General features: G+C 42.0%; 1 protein-coding gene across 1 annotated transcript in view; it reads right to left on the reverse strand.

The window, feature by feature from the left end:
- Positions 1-22,923, reverse strand: part of CUNH4orf19 (chromosome unknown C4orf19 homolog) — an 85,447-nt gene that overhangs the window by 17,616 nt on the left and 44,908 nt on the right. The window lies entirely within an intron of this gene.

Raw genomic sequence — 22,923 nt, forward strand, 5'->3', positions numbered from 1 at the left:
GCCCAGAAGACAAGTGGCCTGGGTCTATCGCCTAACTGCAGCCAATCAGCAATCAGTGAACAATCCACCCAAATTTCAGTGTTTTCCTCTATAAAATAATGTCGTGCAAGTTAAAGAGCACGATGTGGAAGCGGTCTATCATGTGCTGGGCACGCTGGGACTGTTCAATAACCGAAAATTACAGTTGTTATTTAATAAACATCACATGACAACACACCTCTGCTGGGTGAAGGTTCAACTAAACAGAAAAATAATTCAAACAATTTGCTTCCTAGAGACATATCAGTCAAAGTTTCAATGAATACATGTGAAATATTTTAATAAAATAAGTAATTTAGAAAATAGCTTTGCTTAGTGAAACTAATGATATGTAGGACTTGAGAAAGTAAAGCTAATGTTCGGATTTTTACCAACTTCTCGGTGATTATTAGAATAACTCACTTATATACAGACACAACTTTTTCGAGAAATGCTCTTAGCCCATTCCCAAGTAAATCACTTCTTGAGATCATGACTTCTGTCTCAGATTTGGCATGCATTATCGGAAAGGTTATATCCTTTTGGTAAATAATTTTCATTTTCTTGTCAGTAATGTGTTTTCACTAAGTATTGTTGCTTATTGTTGAATAATTTGTTAAAATTGAATACACTGCCCAAATGCCACATGATTCTATTCTTTTTTTTTTTAAGATTTTGTTTATTTATTTATTTATTTATTTTGAGAGAGGGAGAACATGAACAGGAGGAAGGGCAGAGGAAGCAGCAGACTCCCAAATGAGCAGGGAGGCCCAATACAGGGCTTGAACCCAGGACCCTGGGATCATGACCTGAGCCTAAGGCAGATACTTAACCGACTGAGCTACCAGGTGCCCCATGATTCTATTATTCTTAGTTTTTATCACAGTGTTCATAATTCAACTCAAATATTACTTGGTAAGGATGACATGAGAAAGGCAAGCCCTTGGGGAGCTAGCCATCTTGTTGCAGAGGCCAAGGAGACAAGAAGAGTTTACAAATCACTAAAATATTGTGCAGGGTACAAATACTGCCGTCAGAGGCACACAGACAAAAGGGCTGGGGGTTTGTGTAACTGAGGCCAGCAGTACCTGAAGCAGGCATTCACTCAAATTTGAGAGACACCGTGGTAGATGGAAACATAATGATGGTGAGATGTGGAAGGAAGGCCTTTCAGGTAGAGGGAACAAAGAGGACACAGGAAAGGATGGAGTATTATTTAGTGAACAAATAATTGAATTCCTACCGTGTGCCAGGCACCAGGAAACTGTGGTGAATGGGAGTGTTGTGTGCCCTATAAAATGACAGCTCTACATGCAAAACAGGGAATATTCTGGTTTGCTTGGTGTTTAAAGAACTTGGACCTTGCCATGTGGTTGGTAGACTTGCCATGTGCCAAGTGCATTGTGGGAAACCAACTGGATGTGGCAGTTTGGAGTTACAGATGAGAACCTACTAAGAGTGGGGAATGGACCTTGAAGACAGAGCATTTAGACTTGGATCCACAGAATGAGGTGGAGCCAGCCATGTAAACAATAGCTCTCAACAAGGCATCCCATGGTTAAGAAGCCTTAAGTAGTTCTGCATTGCCTACCAAGTCTTTCATGTCCTCAGCTCAGCATCCAGGGCCTTCTACAATATGGCACCACTGGCTCTGCTAGATCATCTCTGCAACTTCTCCAGCTACCCCTATTTCTAATCCATCTGGATTTTTTGCTCTCTTTTAAAGATTGCTTATATTTTCCTGTTTCTATGACTTTGCACATATTATTTCTCCCAGTTAGTATGCCTCTATGCTCATTAATCTTGTGCAAAATTCTGATCCTTCAAACCTCATTGCACATACTACCTCCTCCATATAGGTTTTTTTTTTTTTTTTTTTTTAAACCCAATTAAAGGTAAGTACTCCATTCTTTTCATCTCTATAGAGTCTTTAACTTCTTGGATGGTCTTTTTGTCTTTGGTTATAGTGATTCACTTATGTAATGTGCCCTCCATTAGACTGTAAACTTTTAGTAGGGAGGGGTCATGGCTTCATCATTGAGTTATAAGTATCACTGAAAATTTTAAGATGCTTAATGCCAATGTATTATAAAACAGTATACACATTTAATCAAATCTAAGACATACATGCATTCATTTGCCTTTTAACACCTCTTTTTTTAAAGATTGATTTATTTATTTGAAAGAGAGTGAGAACAAGGGAAGGGGCAGAGGGTGAGGGAGAAGCAGACTCCCCCCTGAGCAGGGACCTCAATATGGGGCTCCATCCCAGGACCCTGAGATCATGACTTGAGCCAACAGTGTGGCTGTTTTATACACTGAGCAACCCTGGCGCCCCTGCCTTTTAACACTTCTGAAACAGAAATGCATCTTACAATCACTGGCACATCATGGTTAAATTGGTGGCATTATTTTCTATTTTTATGGTATATAAGATAATAGTACCTGTTATAATCTATGACATCTAATATTCAACAAAATACAGTATTTTAATTATTGTTTGTTATCTCAGTAATATATTATGCATACACTTTACCAATTATATCCTATGTTAAATAGTGTTTGTCTTGGAGCCAATTATATGAATATTTTATGAGTATAAGACATGGTCCATTTACCCAAGAAACTTCTAAGATGAAAACTAAGAATATCCAGAGATGAAGTAAGAATTTTATCACCTCTAAGCACTATATAAAGACCATGTATCAAAGCAAAAGCAGTAACCATAAACAAGACACTTCAAAGAAACTCTACTTTTTCCCCCAGAATGACTTTTTAAAAATAAATTCTTTCAAAAGAAAATATTTAGGTACACCTGATTTGTTGGTACCTTAGGTACATGACTAATTTATTTGCTGGGCAAGAGAGCATTGACATTACATTGGGCTGTACATGTGTGAGGACCCAAGGATTAGTAAAGCCAATCAGTTCTAGGTATCATGGGAGTTCAGAAGAAGCAATCCCAGTGTAGTTGAGATGCCAGGAAAGGTTTTATGGAAAAATAGGGGCATAAGAAGTGGTAGAAATGAGAAAGGACAGTTTTAGTAAAAGAACAAGGGTAGAAAAGAATATGACTTATACAAAGGACAATGGAAAGGCCCATTTTGTGGGTTTGGGATGGAAATGGCATATGTGGTGAAGTTATTGGGGCCCTTGAAAGTAGGCACAGAAGACCAAATGTGACATGATTGGTGATCAAACAGCAAATGGCAGGATGGCAACAATATATCAGAAAGCACCACCACCTAGCAGCAAATGGGGAAAATTACAAGAGTTATGTACAGACTTACTAAGAGTTGATCCTTTGAATTAAGTGATCAGATAAAAAGAGCCTGATGTGTGGTGGTATCAAAGAGAAATCCAAAGCAAAGAGCAAATTTGGAAAACTATTTTTTCAAGCTTTCCTTGGTTTGTTTTTGAGTTAAGCATTGATTTCTATTGGCCCTGATTTCTCTTAGCAATTTGGTTTATATATACACTTACTATATACAGTGTCTTGGGAAAGTTATGTTGCCTCACTAACAGTTTTCTAATGCATAAAATAACAATTATGATAGTACTTTTTTCAGAGAGTAGTTACGGTTAAGTGGAAGAACACAGCAGAGTACTGAGCACAGTGTTAACACAAACTATAACTGTAATGTTAGCTATTATTTTTCATTCACTGTCACTGTCACCATCATCATCGTCATCACCATCATTATCACCAACATCACCACCATCATTATCACCATCACCACCATCATCATCACAATCATCACTATCATCATCATCACCACCATCATTATCATCACAATCATCACCATCATCACCATCATCACAATCATCACCACCATCATCATCACCACCATCATTATCACTATCATCACCATCATTGTCATTATTACCACCATCACCACCATCAACACCACCATCATCATCCTCACCATCATCATCACCATCAACATTATCACCATCATCATCATCTCACCACCATCATCACCATCATCATAACCATCATCATTATCATCATCATCCACCAGCCAGTTTCTGTTTTTCTCCCTGCCACTCACTGGAAGTTCCTTGAGTCCAGTGATCACATCTCACTCTCTTTGTTTCTTCAAAAAGAAATACAAAGTAGGACTTGCACAAATATGTGCTGAATTTTATGAAAAATAAAAAGCCAGATCTCCATGACAGAAGGGATCTGTGAGACAAAAGATGGAATTATTGAAATTACTCCTATTCTTGGAGGCTGACAAATGGGAAGAATGGTGTTTCCACAAATAGGGCAGGTGGAAGGAGAAGCCCATGTGTAGTATTTTTTTTTTAAAGATTTTATTTATTTATTTGACAGACAGAGATCACAAGTAGGCAGAGAGGCAGGCAAAGAGAGAGGAGGAAGCAGGCTCCCCGCTGAGCAGAGAGCCTGATGTGGGACTCAATCCTAGGACCCTGCGATCACGACCTGAGCCGAAGGCAGAGGCTTTAACCCACTGAGCCACCCAGGCGCCCCCCATGTGTAGTATTTGAGAGAGCCTGAGTTCAGCATTTAGCCGACTGAGTCGGAGTGAGGGGTGGGGAGACAGTAAGAAAAAGGTGCAGGCAGAACCAATGCAGCTGGCTACCTTCCATGACAAAACAAGAAGAGGCACACATATGCTCCCAGAGAGAGCAACAGTCGATAAAAACAGAAAGCCCATGGATGTGATGTAACTGACCCAGCAAGTCAGCAGTGTGGAAAGCCAAGAACCAGCCCAATTTAGCAGACTCCTTCAAGGCTTTAGACAGTAAGGACAGAGGGGAGAGTGAGACTCAGGATGATTTGGAAGGTAAGTAAGAAGCAATTAGGTTCCTAAATCTCTTTCTGCCCACCCAGGTTTTGGGGTGGTTGCCACTCTCTATCTCACCCAAAGAATGAAAGTCTATTTATTTATTTATTTTTATTAAAAATTTTTTTAAAAGATTTTATTATTTGACAGAGAGAGAGAGAGAGAGAGAGAGAACAAGCAGGGCGAGCAGCAGGCAGAGGGAGAGGAAAAAGCAGGCTACTTGCTGAGCAGGAAGCCTGATTCAGGACTTGATCCCAGGACCCCAGCATCATGACCTGAGCCAAAAGCAGCCACTTAACTGATTGAGCCACTCAGGCACCCCAAAGAACGTAAGTTTAGTGTCCAGAAAGGGTGAGGCAGGGTTTCTGGACTAGGAACATTGCAGAGAACACACAGCAGCGGGCAGGGGTGCTGAATCCAAACCTGGGAATTAAGTCAACGTATGCACATGCAGCAGCACCGAGAGCCTCGGCCTGCTCCCTTCTTGGCTCTGGGAATGCTGGCACTCGCTCTCCAGCTGTGCTCCAGACATCTGAGGAAAGTCGAGAATAGGAAAGACAGACTGGAAGTACCCAAGCAACCAATGAACCAACAAAAAAACACTTAAGACAAGAAGTAAGGAGAAGAAAACTAAATTGAAAATTAAAACAACAGGGGCACCTGGGTGGCTCAGTCGGGTGAGCATCCAACTCTTGATTTTGGTTCAGGTCATGATGTCAGGGTGGTGATCAAGCCCCGTGACATGGGGTTTTGCACTTAGCAGAGTCTGCATGAGACTCTCTCCCTCTTCCTCTCCCACTGCCCCCCACACCCTCTCTTTCTATCTCTCAAATGAATAAATAAATCTTAAAAAAAAAAATAAGACAAGAAAGATGAATATTTCAATAGAGAGTCTGGAAGAAAAAGATAAGGAAATCTCATATAAAGTAGCAAAACAGAGACATAGAAAATTAAATAGAAAAGATGAAAGAAAATTAGAGGACCAGTCTAGGAAGTCTGATATCCAAGTAATAAGAGCTCCAAAAAGAGAACAAATAAAAGGAGGGGAGGAATTCATCAACAAAGTAATTTGAGAAAACGTCACATAACTGAAGGACATGAGTTTCTAGATGAAAGCAATCACCAAGTGCCCAACACAATCAATAAAAACAGACTAACCACCACGACATACCGTTGTGGTATTTTAGAACTGGGATCCTATACAGACTTCCAGAAAGAGAAAACCAGATCATATGCAAAGAGTTGGGGACCGAATGGTATTAGAGAATGGTTTTAGATTCCTTAAACACACACACCCATTCTAAACCAGGACAAATGACCAATTAGGTGAGAGGGTAGGATAAAGACATTTTCAGATATGAAAGGTCTCAAAAAATTTACCATTCACACTCCTTCCCCTTCTGGGAATGAAGCTACTGGAAAACGAAACAAATAAACGAAGGAGTAAACCAAGACAGGAAGGGAAGGGATATTGGAAATGGGACATTAAACACAGGAAAGGGACAAAAGTGTCCCCCAGGACGACAGTGGCTGAGGTCCCAGAATACTAGCAGTGGACACAGCCTTAAGGACAGCTCGTTCAGACTGGACAAGGCAAGAAGGCTCCGGGCAGTTTTCTTTTAAGAGAGGAAATCGATAGAATCACTTAAGGATCCCAAGGAGACAGATACATACAGTAAGAAAAGAATCCGGGGGTTGAATCAGCAAAGTAGGCAGAATACTGAACAAATGAAAATGTGAGCCATTTGTGACCCCAGAGGAAAAGCTATGTGGGAAAGGAATTACAATTCTCTCCCTGGGATGGCATCTACAGTGTTTATGGAGTTCTAATAGATATTCACCAAACTAAAGCTGGAGGAGGTACCCAGTGGGGCCTGGGAACATTTCTTAGGTGGAAGGGGCAGGGGACCGAAGCTGAATCAACTTCCATAATGGGAGATAATGTCTAAAACAGAAAAGAAAGCCAAGATATGGTACCAGAAGCATTCATTTAGAGAAACAGAGTCAAATTTCTTTCTGCCCACCCAGGTTTTGGGGTGGTTGCCAAATTTCCCCCCCAAAAGAGGTTTTCCTTAGAGGAAAGAAAAATGTGCTCACAAGTGAGCCATCTGGACTTCATTTGAAGATGCGGGACTCAATCTAGTCCTAAGAGCAGAACCTCAAGACAGGGTAAGCTGGTAGCAAGCGGTAACAACAATGCTTTTGAGAAAGTCAAGTCATGTCCATTTACTTAACCTATATTAATTATTCAACATCTAGTACTGTGGGCCAGGCCACGTGCTAGTAGATGATCACAGCTGACTGAGTAAGACATAAAGCTTATAACCTAGTGAAGTGGGCAAAAACTTAAGTGATTATGATCCAGTGATATGCTAGAGCGCAAAGTATTATGAAAATGTGGGGACCAGCAATCAAACTTTCAGAATATTCTAGAGCAGTGTGTACAATTATGGGAACTATTGGCCACATGTGGTTAATTCAATCACTTAAAATTAAATACACTAAAAGTTCAACTCCTCAGTTACACCAGCTCAAGTGCTCAAAAGCTAACATATTGGGCAGTGTAGACAGAAAACGTGTTCCTCATGGATGGTGCTGACCTAGAGGTTCTAAATGGTGATTTTTACGGTGTTTTCAAGTACATTAAACCCCTGAAGGGATCACAGTCCTTGGGTCTATTAGTAAATAAAGCTTTCCAGAGCTTGATATTTAACCAGCTAAGTTATCTGAACATGGAAAGGAATTTTTACTCTGTTAGAGGTTGAGTTTTCAACTGGAGCCACTCGGGGAGCCAGTAAAGGGTATTTCATACATCTCCTGATCCTGCCTGATCACGCACAGATTTTGCTGCTGGTGACCACACTCTGTGAGTCTTTGGGAACACACTTTTGCATAGTGGAAGAAAGAGAAAGTTCTGGAGAACACAGATACTCCCAAGTTTGAATATTGGCACCACTACTTGTTAGCTCTGTGGCCTTGAGCAAATCTTTCAAACTCTCTAAGCCTTTTTTTTTTTTTTAGATATGAGAAGCATAGGGAAAGCGTGGATCTGGATAAGCAGGTGGTAGAAGCACAAAGATGGCAGCCGCCAGTCTCCTCACTGTTCTTTATCTCCAACAGGCAATAAGCAGGCTGCTGAAGACATTGGAGGAGAGGCTCTCGTTCTCCACTGAATCACTACCCTGGTATCTGGCTTTTGTTAAAGGATCCATCATTGACCTGGAACGGAAGCACCTATAACAGGAAGGAGATTTTCTGTTCGAAGCAGGGCAAAGAGAGAAAGGGAGAAGGGCACTGACATTTATCAAAAGCCCAGGACATACCAGACACAGTGGCACTTACTGTATGTCCTTCTATAAATCCTCCCAAGGTCTAGGAGAAGTGGAAGGATGTGAGGAAGTGGCTGGAGGGGAAGGCTTGGGGGGCTGTTGGAAAGGCAGCCTGGTGGGACATAAAGCCACCAGGGATGGGCCGCAGTTCCATGGGGTGGGAATGAATGCTGTGCTAAGGGCCCCACGTGATGAGACCAGCAGTTCATAGTAATGGGGGGGGGGGCAGCGTGCTGAGACTCCCTGGTGGGCCCAGAGCAGAGGTGGCAAGTAGAGGCAGCTGAGGTGAGCTGAGCCCGCCCAGCCTGTCTCTCAGCCTCAGCCTCAGCCGCAGACCCGCAGACCGGTCTTTGCTCAGAGTTTATACAACCCAGCGGACAGTCCACCCCAGTTATCTTCTTTAACTTCCATGAGGAGAAAGACAAAGTTTCTTTCCAAGCGGAGTTAAATTCTAAATCTGATAAGCCTGAGTTGGCACCAACACCTGTTGCCAGAATTAACTTTTCCTGGTAATTTCTAAGTGCATTCAGGACTGTTTTCGGGTTTTCTTTTAAGGGTTTTCCCCACCCCCACCCCCAGGCAGGGCCAATATCTGAATAGAAAGAAAAGATCTCCAGCTGGGCTCCTTTCTTCCAACAGGCTTTGCAAGCTTTGCAACATCTTCCTTGGATGCTATTCAGCTGGGGGCCTTCCTTGTGTTCCAGAGGAATTTCTGCGTCCTCACACAGGGGCCCTTTGTTGTCTGAGGTTATGAGAAGTTAACCAGGACTTCGCACAAGGAAATATCTTTTCATTGTGTGAAGGAGTGATCAAAGAGGAATATTTAAATAAATTAAAAAAAAAAACCCAAACCCCCAAAAAACAAAAAACAAAAAAGGAAAAAGAAAACAAAAACAAAAAAACTCAAAACAAAAAAGCAAAAAAAAAAACAAAACCAAAAACCAAAAAAACCCCACCCCACACCAAAAACATGATTTATATCTAAAATCTCTACAGAAAAAAGAAAGATCCGAGTTACCTCAGTAAAGCACAATCATCTACAGTATAGAGTGTAAAATTAACTCATCTATTTGATGGATTGTAAAGCTTAGGGCTTGGTACAAATTCTAAGTACTATTTTTAAGTATAAAAACTTTTTTTTTTCCTTTTGCATCTGTTCTGCTCACAAATATCTCCAATCTTTTCCAAATGCTTAAAGAAGTTTTTCATTAAAAAATGATATGTACTTTCGGATGTATACATATTCACATAATGTGCATATATAAAGATAGATATGATGATACACAGACATATAAGCACACAAAATTTGGTAAAAGAGTGCAAAAAATTATCAGCAATAATCATAGCAACCTAACCCTGTGTTATGTGTTCATTTTCTCCCCCAGGATTTTAGTTCATGTCCATCTATATACTGATTTTTACACAATATGTAAATAACTTCACGCCCTGCTTTTTTTCACTGAACATTTTGTTTCAAGCCTTTCCCATGACAACCCATAAGGTCCATAATGATTGTTTTAAATGGTGCAAATCATTCCGAGGGTGACCCTCAGCCAGTTAATTTACCATTCTTTTTCCAAACTTAACATTTCTGGAACTTTCCATTTTTGGTAAAGTCACCCTCCTTCCAAACCTTCCAAGTTTAAAATCTACAGTGCTGACTATAAACGTGACATAATTATAATGTGTGAGATGATTTTGATTTTCCTTGCCTTTCCTGTTTAAGATTTTCTTCTGATCCGAAGCAAAGATAAGCCCATAGGACCCAGCCCTCAGAGGGCAGCCAGGAAACTGTGTCTCCATCATAAGGCCGGAAATGCTGGCTCCACAAGGCATCACTGCCACTATTTCGGATTCAGAAGTCCAGGAAAAGAGCGGAAATCCTCCTTTTTCCCACAATTAAAGACGCTGCACACAACGGACCCCGGGAGTCTCACTCCCACTAAATTAATCTCTTCTTTCTCCGCACACGAGCTCTTCCCAGAGGAGGCAGGCAGGTGTGGCTCACAGTGGGCCCGCAAATCTCTAGGTAGGCGCGCCAAAGCCCTCTGGAGATTGTTTGCTATTTGGAAAGTCCTATTCCGTCTCAATTTTCTCACATTTGTGGCATCAGGGATTTGTCTCAGATGTGCAAACCATCTCACACACGTTCACTTACGAAGGGCAGGCGAGGGGAGCAGCGCAGGATATTGGAGGCAGAATCCCGGGGCCATGTCACTTCAGCCTAGTGCTGTTGGTTCCTCAGGGAACCGGAGCTCACGGAAGGTGTCGCCACAACCCTCCTCCCTGCGCCCTGGCAGGCAGTTTTTGAAATCGGCGGATTTTCAACCCCCAAACTTGAGGCTCTGGACGGATCTGACGCACGAAGGCACGCGTCCCTGCGCATGCGCGCGCGGAGGTACTGCTGCCGTCCGACGCTCGAGCGTCCATTACGTGTTTGATGCCGTATACCCACTACCTCAGTTTCTTCCCAGCAGCTCTGGAACTAGGTATTACTAGCTCCATTTTAGGACTAGCAAACTCCACTAACTCACGTCAGGTTTCACAACCAGCACATGGTGAGGCAAAGATTCAGTTTAAGCTTTTCTCACTGACGCCATGGAGTCTTTCGCATGACGGGATGTATGAACCACGCCTCGTACTAGGGGCGCAGGCAGGGAATATGGGATACAGGAGACCCATTTATTTGGGCTTCCCATTCATGAAGGGCCTCGGATGTAGACGCTTGACTAGTATCTCCAAGTACGTGCCCAGAACTACATGCGCAGGGTTGAAAGAAGACAATAGTCACCACACAGCTTCAAACTTCAGTCTCATTTTTCCCATAATGGATCACCTGTAGTTCCCTATGAACTAATACTTTATCTTAGGAATAGGAAAATTCTATCACCTCGATGCATGTGTGCAAAATCGCACATTTGTACATGTAAGCATTTAAAATATTAATTTTTCTAATCCTGTTTTGTCATTATTTTACTACTTTAATATGTTGGGAGCCTCCGAAACAACAAAAAAGGAATCCAGGTCTCTTTCAACGTCTGAGACCCTGCCCTTATCCTAAAGTTCTGGAAAAAACAGACTGTATGTTCACCATGAAGTATAATGCAAAAGTAAATCTTAGAGACAGCTTTCTAAGCAGTTACTTTAAGGGAAATTCTCAGGGGTAGGGGTCACCTCTCACGTCTTGTAGAGACTCCACTATGTATAATTCCTTAAGTATCTGTATTTTAAGAGCCTCAAGAGCTGATATCTTATGGATGACACGCTTTAAATGGGCACAGATAAGCAATCAATTTAATTACCAGTAGTTATTATTATGATGCTATCGGTCCTCCAGCCTCTGGGCCTTTTCTTTCTCATGTAGGCGGGTGAGAACCCTGTTGCTCAGAGTCCATTACTCTCTGCCCCAAAGCTGGCCTGTCACACCAGGGGTTCCTGAGACCACCTGCATTAATGGGAGGAACCTGAACACGTCATTGAAGTCTTGCCTTAAATGTCTTCCATTCTAGAGCGAGATTGGTGAAGGATTTTGACACTCTGGTTAAGCTATTGGTTTTAGCAGAGACAAAAAGAGAAAAAACAAATGAATGGCTATGAATAAAGATTAAAGATAAAATCACAGCATTTGTGGGGTGAGAAGTCCCTGAGAAAATATTCATCTAACCCACATGTATTATAGATTGGGAGCTGAAGCCCCGAGAAGCTAAGCGACCAACAGTATTAGTTTTTGCTAAACCATGCTGCTGTCCCTGTAGAGATCTGGAGCAGGGTAAGGCCATCTTTTGTTGGCAAATAAAATTTTATTGGAAGACAGCTATGCCCATTCATTTACGAGTTGTTTAGGGCTGCTTTGAGCTACATAGGAGAGCGCTGATATCTGCAACAGACGTTATTTGACCCGCAAAGCCTAGCTGTATTTATTATCTGTCCCTCTACAGAAAAAGGGCCGACTCCAGCCCTACAGGATAAACAAAGTCTGTGAGGCAGAACCAAAGGATTCCTGCAACCAGGTGAGTGAACTTGGAAGTGGATCTTTGGAGGCTTGCCAACAGGCACCTGAGCAAGCTTGGCTACAGATTCTCTAGCTCCAGTCTGGCCCGGAGATGACCACAGCCCTGTCCCACAGCTTGCCTACAGCCTCATGACAGACCTTGAGCCAGAGATGTCCTGTTAAGCGGTGCCTGGGTTCCTGATCCACAGAAACAGTGAAATAAGAAATGTTTCTTGTTTTAAGGTGCTGATTTTGGGGCAGTTTGTTACACAGCAATAAACTAATACAACTGCATCTTTTTGGCGGGGCTCACTCACCATTTCAAGGTGAGTGAAATTCTATCTCCAAGGTCAAAGTCTCATCGTGATCTGCTCTGTGGGGACTTTTGGACCCTTTGTTCCCAACTCCAAATGGAACCACATCAATGCATTGTGCCAACTGCTCACTCCAAGTCTATCCCATAGCCATGTGGTCAGAATCTGATTTAGTGCCTACTAATTTTAATAGAATAATAATAATACATGTTTATTGAATCCTGACTATGTGTCAAACACTTTATCTACATTATCTCATTTTACCCTTGTAACAATCCTAGGAGGTAGTACTATTTTAAAGCCCATTTAATAATAATGGAAAAAGCAAAAGTGAAAGAGGTTAAGGAACTTGACTTATACTATCTGGCCAGCATGTGACAGTACCAGGACTCAAGCTCTGACTGACCCTGAAGCTGCCACACTCTACTGCTTGGGGACCAGAGTACCAGGATATGTGGCTCTAGTCTTGGCACTGCCATGTTTAACTGTGGACTCGGCAAAGTCACTCATGGAGAAGAAACCAGTTTCCTCACCCATAAAGCCGTGAAGAAGATGATGATGATGCCTCTTTCCTATTTCCCAGGGCTATTGTGAGGAAAAGCATATGTCCTAAAAGAGCGATTTTCAGCTCATGGTACATGTGGAATCAAAACAAAGTGATTTACTAATCTTCTGACTAAATACCCCTTAGCTGCGGCAGACCTGAAAGAAGATGAGAAAACAAACAAGAGGTGGACAGAGGTGAGAGGCTACTTAAGGGAAGAGAGCCTGAGGGAAGGGATAAGGTTCACTGAAATCCATTTCCTACCTCTTTTCCACTTCCTCTTTTTCCCTGTTCTGCTCTCAGCATCACTGCAGCTCCCCACTCCATCTGCAGAAATCCCCCAAACAATGATGCTACCCAGGTCAATGAGAAGAAATCCTCAAAATTATTTAAAAATATCTCCTACATTTATACCGTGGGAGTTGTTTTTTGTTTGTTAAGATTTTTATTTATTTGTCAGAGAGGGAGAGAGAGAACAAGCACACGAGCAGGGGGAGTGGCACGCTCCCTGCTGGGCAGAGGGCCCGCCCCTTCCCCGTCACAATGTGGAACTCGATCTCAGGACCCCAGGACCATAACTGGAGCCAAAGACAGACGCTTACCCAACTGAGCCATGCAGGTGTCCCATCCACTGTGGGAGTTTTACTAAGACTGCTTCTGAGCTCTCTCTTTCCTGGAAAGCCCTCCTTATATTACCTGACTGTGACTGGAGTCATCTCGGCCTCTTCCAAAAAGGAAAGCATCCTGGATCCTTCCAGGCTGGATTAGATGCTCTGGTTTTCAACTCTCACTTCAGGGTCTGCACCTCTCACACAAGACTGAATTTTTCACAACTGAATCCTCGGTATGTGGAAGAGTGTCTGACATACGACAGGCATTCGACTGATTTTAGGTGAATAAAGGAACAGATTTTCACTAGCTTCTTGGCCATTCTATGCTAGAATGCAAATTCCATTAGGCAGGAGGTACTCAAGAAATATTTGTTAAATGACTGACCCTAAAAATCTGGCCTCATCCTATTAGATTCAGGACAGTATGGTCAGATCAAAGAAAGTAGAGTCTAGAGACGGGCTTCAAGGTTAGGAAGACATCTGGCTCTGGTCAATGCCCCAACTGTGGCCACACTAGAACAGAATCTTCCTGGACATGGGCTCTTGTGACTTAAATTCTTCATGAAGTCCTATCACTAGCAGGGTTCATTCATCCTCTAGGACAAGTATTATCTATTAATTATGTATCTATGTACATATATAGGTACCTATCTATTACCTATTATATTATCTAGTTGTATCTATCTGTCTAGACTGCAGGCAATAAATTGTATGTTTCTTGGAGCAGTGAGTTTCAAAAGTTAAAAAACGAACAGGCAAAAAGATTGTTATTTCTATACGTACTACTTATTTCATCTTGCTTCCTTCAATGTCACCAAAACCAACCAACAAACCAACAAACATCCATATTGCTTCAACCAACAAAATCCCAAAAGACAAAAACTTTGCCAGGGTTTTTTTCAGCATCATTTCTGATGAATTAGGTAAAATAGACATCTCAAGAAAATAAAGAACCTGATCTATTCTTAATAAAACCAGAAAAAAAAAATCCTGCCTAATAATCACCAGGAAAATGTGAACTCTAAGTATTTCCCACCATTACTTGGCATTCCACCTACTTTTCTAAGGGAACCAAGAACTCTGCTGACAGGATCTGCCTCCATTAAGATGACTCATCAAATGTAAGCCATATTTATATTGACCAGTTATTTTTATCCCTTCTATTTCAGCATTCCTAATCCTATATAAGAAATTTTCCACAAAACATTGGAAGGGTCCCTAGTTGTTTTTTTTTTTAAGTTTCCTTCCTTCTTTTTTTCCTTTCTACCTATCTACCTTCATTTTTTTTCATTAATAAACATTAGATGTTCATAATAGTAAGGTGAAAAGGATGATAATTCTCAAAAATTTGGATATTACAGTTTGCTCAAAGAAAATATGGTTTGGCCAAAGAATATCTGCTTATTAATTAGCTGAAATTGACAGGACAGGACCACCTTCTATAGTGTGGAATGTAATACAGAATCCCACTTTGTGGAAACGGTCCAAAACCAATTAAAATAGATTTAAGTAACTGAGAATATAAAAATGTGCGTGACAATCCACAGATTTCTAGAGTATTTCTAGAGAGTGGTACAAGGTAGAAGTAAAACAAAACCAGAAACTGATAAGCTCTTACCCTACCTTGAATTCACTCAACTATGTAAATGTGAGACTGGCTTCAATTCTCATTTTTGCCATCCTCAATGTTTCCATAGTGTGATACACCAACATGCAATGTATATTGACTTATCGTCTCTGGGGGTAAAAATCCTACTGCTTAAGCCAGAGATAGCTGGAAATGGATCTACAATCTTCATTAGCCAAAAACAGGTATGTACACTCAGAAACAAAATGCATGACACTTCAGGAGACACTTATCTGTGATCTGGTGGGGGGTAGTTTAAAGAATTCCTGATAATCTTCTCTTTTGCTCATAGATAGATGCAGAACGTTCAATACCAGAAGGAGTTGGCATGCTTGTTAGCTTCTCTTTTTTAACAGCAGTATAAAAAGCTGTGTAACTATTTCAATTATGTCCAAAAGGGTGTCAGTGTTCCGGGGGGGGAAGGCATGAATTTTGCTCTGCGGTTCTGACAGTTGCCAAGTTTGCAGACCAGTGATGCCCCACAGGCAAGTATTTAACAACTGGTTCTATAGGAAAACGTGTTTATCATTTAAAAAAAAAAAAAAGGATGTGTGCAACATAGTTTGTAAATAATAATAAAATAATACTTCCTGTTATAAATTCTATGTAGGCCATTGGCTATCACAGAATGCTTTAACGGAGCTTTGACAGATTCTTTTTTTTAAAGATTTTATTTATTATTTTATTTATTAAATAAAGAGAGAGAAAGAGAGAGAAAGAGCAGGGGCAGAGGGAGAGGGAGAAGCAGACTCCCTGCTGGGCAGGGAGCCCGATTCGGAACTCCATGGGAGTTCAGTTGTGAACTCCAAGGACCCTGGGATCATGACCTGAGCTGAAGGCAGATGCTTATTAATGACTGAGCCACCCAGGTGCCCCCTGCCAGACTCTTCTATCAGTATTTAACTTATGGTTATGACTGACAAGTATAGTTCTAATATGAATGTTAGTTGATAGAATTATTTAAATTGACAAGTTAGACAAAAGTGAAACAAGGAACACATGTGTGGGAATGCCGCTTGTTTGTCAATGGCACGAGCAAATTCTTTTCTGAATCACGTAGTAGATTTTAAATACTGGATGAAAAATGTCTTCAGGGTTTTTTTGTTATTCCCACGTAACACCTACAGACTCATCAAAGCTCCACATTTTATCTGAGTATAGAAGTTAGGAAGACTCATTTTTCTCCTGTGACATCAACACAGGTAGCAGCTGTTTGGGACCCTCCTGTTTAGATAAAAGATAAACTCTTTTCAGGAGTTTTTGGTAACTTTGAAAAATACGGTGCCCTAGAACATATATGGTGACTTCCAAGAATCCAGCCTCTTTAGTTCCTTTCTTTACCTAATCTTTATTTCTCCCCTTGAAGCAGACCTTTAAAAAGCAAAGGGAAACAATATATAAAAAGGCTTACATTACTTTGTAAATATATGGATTCGGGTGTGATAATACCTATCTTACAGATTGGTTGTATTCAATGAACTAAAGGATTTAGTGCATGAAGTGCTTGTAGCACACCTGGGCGCCGTGGGTGGGACACACCTATGGCTGCTGTTGGATGCAGCACACTGCTCTCTTCCCTCCTTTCAAAATCAACTTAAGGTCAATGGCGGGGAGGAGGCAGGCTTTGTGGGGCAGGGCACAGACAAAACACTTATGAAGAGGTCAGCTTCCTCCTGTCTTCTACATGGTTGGGTAAGCAGGTTGAATTGGCTCCATTTTTTTTTTTCTCTCGAAGACGGTATTGTCTTCCAAGAATAAAAAGAACAGTCCCACTTGTGATAGTTATTAATCAGATCAAATCTCAAGGAAGTCAGAGATTCTAAAATCTCAAAATCTCTGTCCTGTTATTTATGTACAGTTATAAACCCGATGCTTTATTCTGGATTTCAGGGACACGTAGGACTAATTGACAAGTCACAGGCGATGTCAGCAAAAATGAAACATTTTGAGCGCCGCAGGTATCAGAGAGTCACCTGGAGTCAGCATTGCCTTCGGTATACGATATTTATGGTATCAGTAATATATGATCATATGGTTGGGGAGGAAATACATAGGAAGGGACACACATGAGTCTCAAAGCTAGAAATATTAAAAAAGAATTAAAAAGATTACTCTAAAGTTTCTAGATTTATTATTATTATTATTTTTTAAAAAGATTTCATTTATCGGGGTGCCTGGGTGGCTCAGTGGGTTAAAGCCTTTGCCTTCAGCTCAGGTCATGATCCCAGGGTCCTGGGATCGAGCCCCACATCGGGCTCTCTGCTCAGTGGGGAGCCTGCTTCCTCCTCTCTCTCTCTCCCTGCCTGCCTCTTTGCCTACTTGTGATCTGTCTGTCAAATAAATAAATAAAATCTTAAAAAAAAAAAAGATTTTATTTATTTGGCAGAGATCACAAGTAGGCAGAGAGGCAGGCAGAGGCGAAGGTGGAGGGGGGGAGCAGGCTCCCTGCTGAGCAGAGAGCCCGATGCGGGGCTCGATCCCAGGACTCTGAGATCATGACCTGAGCTGAAGGCAGAGGCTTTACCCACTGAGCCACCCAGGCTCCCAAAGTTTCTAGATTTATAATAAATATATTTATGTGGCACGTTACTGAAGACAGTTTGATAATGGGTTTCTGGGGAAATCACAGAATTTAGTCTAGAAACATTTTAAGGTATAAGGACTTCAGGTAACATATTGTTAGGTTAGTTTACTCAAACTCAGATTTCCACTTGAGTTGTTAAATCGTCCCATTTCATTAAAAACTCAAGCTAGGTTCCTGCAGAGAAAACATTCTAAGTGGAAAAAATTTTTCACAATATGATAAATCAAATATGTTAGTATTAAAATCTCAAGCCATGAGCACTGAACCAGATTACCTACACTGAATTTTTGAAATTAATAATACTAAAATGAGTGTGTGTACATGTGTGTATTTCTATGTGCAAACTTCAAATGGAACCAAGTAGGAAGTTTTTCTCTCCTGATGGAGTTTACGTAATGTACACTCGGGCTAAAACTGTTCATGAGAACAGTTCCTTCAACTACGGTATTTTTAAATTTGAATACGTACTGCTGTATGGTTTTATGTGACTTTGGAAGGAATGCAAAGTACATTTATGGGATCAGTCTTTCTAATTCAATTTCAAATTCTTCCTTCCCCAAAGTAATGGGCTGCTTTCCTGCATAGGAGAACGCTTCAGTGAAGCAATATGGGCTTCTTCCCCTCTCGGAGCACTTGCAAGACACGTTTTTTTTTTTTTCCTGAAGCATTTTCTTACCTCGCAGGACTTCTGACCTCATCAGACCTATAGAGGGCTGTGCTGCTGATTCTTCTTCTTTCTTTGCGCAGAGGCACCCCACAAGCTTAACGGCAAGGCTAAAATCCCATCAGGTCCTTAGGACTTGTTACAATTGTGCAATGGTTGAAAACCAAACAGAAAATCCAATCCTGAGCCCTCTGGGCCAGGGTGTGACTTCAGGTTGGCTGCTGGGCTCAGGGCTATTGTGTAACAAAACCAAACACTCAGCACTAACTGAGGCCAGGTGTGGTGATTACATATGAAATAGAAGGACGTGGATGCCGCCCCTTGCTGGGGACAGGAGTGAAAACAAGAAATCCCTTTAGTCAACAATGCTCTTTGGGGTCAAATATTACAGTGCCTTTCAACTTAGCATTCAAGCAATACCTGGAAAAAAGACAAACCGAGTCCTAACTTCAAGTATCCCCAGGGTCAATGATCGACATGATTCAATTTGGTGGAAAAGGACAAACTCAATCAAAAAAAGTCTGAAGCGAAACCAAACAGTACCATTTATATTTAAATATTACAATTCATATGTTTTACTTATCGCCTGATGAAGCTTAATATAGCTTGGAACCCAGGCTGCGAATTGACCTAGAAAGAAAACCATACAAAATGTACAAACATTTCTATTACTCATTGCAATCCTAAATTACACAGAATGATTTCAAGAGAACCAGGCAGTATTTTAAATGTCATTAGGTTTTTTAGTCCATTGGGGCACTTTAGAATTTCAAGGCAAATACAGAATCCTCAGGCCCGAATATTTGATAAGATATTGCTGTCGATTTTAACCATTAAAAATATTTATTCTACACAGACATGTACCTATATATATTTGGCACCGTGATAGCCTTTGTGGGAAAATAAAAAAGCCTATGTATGACCCACTTTTTCCAAGAATTTCCTAATGTGATTAAAAGGCCAAACTCAACATATGAGGGAGTGTGAGGGCAACTGTACATCCAATATGGTCCCAGATACCCATGGGATAAGAGGGCTCAGTCCTCAACTCAGCTCTGTCTGCTGCCATTCTCTGGCCAAGAATTTACAGGTCTCTTTTGCTTTGATGTCTACAGCTTACCTACCAAAAGTACGATATAAATGCTCAGTTTATTAAACCCTAGGGGTAGTAAAAATTTTACACTCCAAGGGTGATCAACTCGTATCAGGAAGACCATCCCAAAGGCAATGCCAGCTATCCACTGATTAAAGTATGAATTAGTGAATGGCGCAGTGGGTGGGTTTTCATTGGTGAAATTCACGGTTTATTTATCAGGAAATTAAATGTGAGAAAGAGACACTGCCTGTGGGGTTTAAGGTTTGCCGGAGGCCTTTCCAGGCCAAGTGTGTTCGAACAGAGAGTAGGAGTCTAGTGAAGCTCGCAGTCTACACCCTTGGGCATGTTGCCCGAAGCCAGATTCCTGGTCCTGGAGCCACCATTGGATTACCTGATTTCTGGTGCCTGATGTTGACTCCAAGGGTAACAGAACACTGTCTGGAATACTGTTGGGTCTGCCTGAAGGATTTTTTTTTCCTGCAGGGTGGTGGGAGGAGAACCTAAAAGTTAGAGGACTGGAATTCCAAGTCTCTGAAACGGACTCAACTGTTTTGTACCCACTTGCTAGGAAATGTGGTTCAAAAATACATGTGTGGGGAATTTGGTCTGAGACTTGTCTTTAGTCCATCTCAGCAGGGATGATGTTGAAAAGTGGCTAATTCTCACCCACCTTCAGCTTTCCTGTGGCTGCTGTTACCTATATTTGATCTAATTTAACTTGATTTTTAGATGCTGGAAGAATGATTTTAAAGTGAAGTGCAATTTTGGCTCCTGCTCACTGGTTATGTGGCTGACCATAGGTCCTCCGGGTTCTGTTTTACTCCTGTTAAATGAGAATGACAACACTTACCGCCCAGGGATACCATAGAAATTAAAAACAACTGTGTATATACCCCAGTTAGCTACGCGTTGCTAGTTTCCCTCCTCTGTGTGACTGTCCCATTGCTGTCCCATTACTGCCCATTTTCCTGTCCTAGAGGAAATACACAAATGTTTGCAGAACTGACATGAATAACCTCTTTGTACTGTCCAATTTTAGTGTCTTTGGACAGAACAAATTTGGAATTGTGGACTTGGAACTGACAATTACCCCATCTTAAATCTGGATGCCTTTGAATCCTCAGAGAGGCTGGAGTCCTCTGGCCTCTCTACCTTCTCTTTTCTAGTACCGAACCTCCCTCTTTACCCTCCTGGAACCAAATTCTGTTCCTTCACACTTTTTGGACGTTCCAAGAGCGACTGCTGCTTTGGCCTCTCTCTCAACATGACCTCAGTCACCTGCCTTCATACACTTAGGAGAGGGTACCTAGTTAACCTTCATTTCCTGAAAAAGCCCTCTTTTTGCTAAGCAGTTGAAGGTGAGAAACTACAGCAGGACCTTCTCAGGTGTGGCAGCCAGCCTCCCTGCTGGCCCCCAGCAGTCCTTGCCTCCCTGTCCATATCCAGCACCCCCTTCCCCCACGTGGTCCCCTCCCTACACTGAACCAGGGCTGGTCTGTGTGACTAAAAGAATATGGCAGCAATGGCAGAGGGTGGGTAAAGTCAAGGCTAGGTTAGGAAGGGCAGGACGGCTTCTGGGATGCTCTCTCGGGTTGCTCACTCTGAGGGAAGCCAGCCGCTCCGCTGTGAGGACACCAGCGGCGGGAGGTTCCTTGGAGATGCACCAACTTGAGCCACCGTGGCAGTGAGTGTGTGCTCCACGCCCAGTCACGCCTCAGTGACTGAAGCCACAGCTGAGGGTCCGCTGCAAGGTGACGGATATCCTGAGCCAGCAAGGCCCCCCGGAGCCACTCCCCACTCCTCACCCACAGAGATGGTCACAGGCGGTGTTGACTGTCCTTGAAACCACTACTTTGGGGAGAACTTACTAGCAGCAATCGATAACCAAAACATTAAGAATGCGCTTCCTGTTCTCCAAAGGCCTCCTGATGGAGAGAATCCAGTGCAGGGGAAGTGTTTTAAAGAAGGAACTACTTGTTGCTTCACGGGTTACTCTTTTTGCCACTTTCTCTTTCTGAAATGTAAATGCTAATTGAGCTGTGAGGGAAGTGCTGCAGGCTAAATGTTTCTGTCCCAGGTTCACAAATTGAAGCCCTGACCCGACTGCCTTGGTATCTGGAGGTGGGGCCTTTGGAGGTGATTAGGTCTAGGTCAAGCCCTGAGAGGGAAGCTGCAGGAAAGGATTAGTGCCCTCATAAAAGGAAGAGACCGAGCTCACTCTCCTGTCCTCTTTTGGGCAGGAAGCAAAGAAAGGCCATGTGAACACAGAACCCAGGAGAGAACCCTCCCCAGGAATCTGACCAAGCTGGGATCCTACCTTGCACTTTCAGCCTCTAGAGCAATGAAAAAGAAATGCTTGTTGTTTAAGCCACCTGGTATGTGGTAATTTGTTGTAGCAGCCCCAACTAAGACAGGAATGCGACCTGTACGTGCATATAATACGCGGGTATGCAATTTCCATTTACTGGTAGAGGGAAACACAGAGAGCACAGAACCCTCTTTTTGGTCTCTACTACATACAGAATGTTTGGAAGGTTTGTGCCCTCCCTCCCCACCCCTATAAATTCATATGTTGAAACCTAAACCCCAGTGTGATGGTATTTGGAGGTGGGACCTCTGGGACCTCATGAATAGGATTAGCACCTTTGTTATGCAGGTCCAGGAGGGCTCCCTTCCCCCTTCTGCCAGGTGGGGTCACAGGGAAAAGATGGTCATCTGTGAACCAGGGAGCAGACCTGCACCAGACACCAAATCTCCCGGGTCTTAGACTTCTCAACCTCTAGAACTTTGAGAAATAATGTGTGTTCTTTATGAGCTACCCGGGGTCTAGTGTTCTCTTACAGCAGCCCCAAAAGACTAAGACAGTCTTATGTGGAGACTGGTAAACTCTAAGAACTCTGCAAAGAATGGACTGTTCTTTGCGCCTGTGAGGCACTGAAGGGTAAAGGTGTGCCGGTGAAGTCACTGACAGCGATTGTTTTATTACACAAATAAGACACAGTCACTGCAAAAGAATTAGAAAATCCAGAGGAAGCAAAAGTGTAATAAATACCATTCAAAGATAATCATCGTGGACTGTAGTCACCTCTAGCCTTTTTAATCTACCTAAAATTATATCATGAATATTTTCCATATCAGAACATAGACATAAGCACTTTATAATTTTTAATAGGTTAGAATCCTGAGAACTGGAAGCTCTGGACATTTTTGTTTACATTAGCCTATTAAAAGTCATTGCCAACTTAATCAATTTGCAGGCAAATAAGTACCCATTTCCCGCAATGAACAATGGTTATCATGGTTCCTTAAAATCGGATATTAATTTCTAGAAAGC

Source organism: Lontra canadensis, unplaced genomic scaffold (assembly GCF_010015895.1).
Source record: "Lontra canadensis isolate GAN:19392208 unplaced genomic scaffold, GSC_riverotter_1.0 scaffold1, whole genome shotgun sequence".
NCBI classification, from domain to species: domain Eukaryota; kingdom Metazoa; phylum Chordata; class Mammalia; order Carnivora; family Mustelidae; genus Lontra; species Lontra canadensis.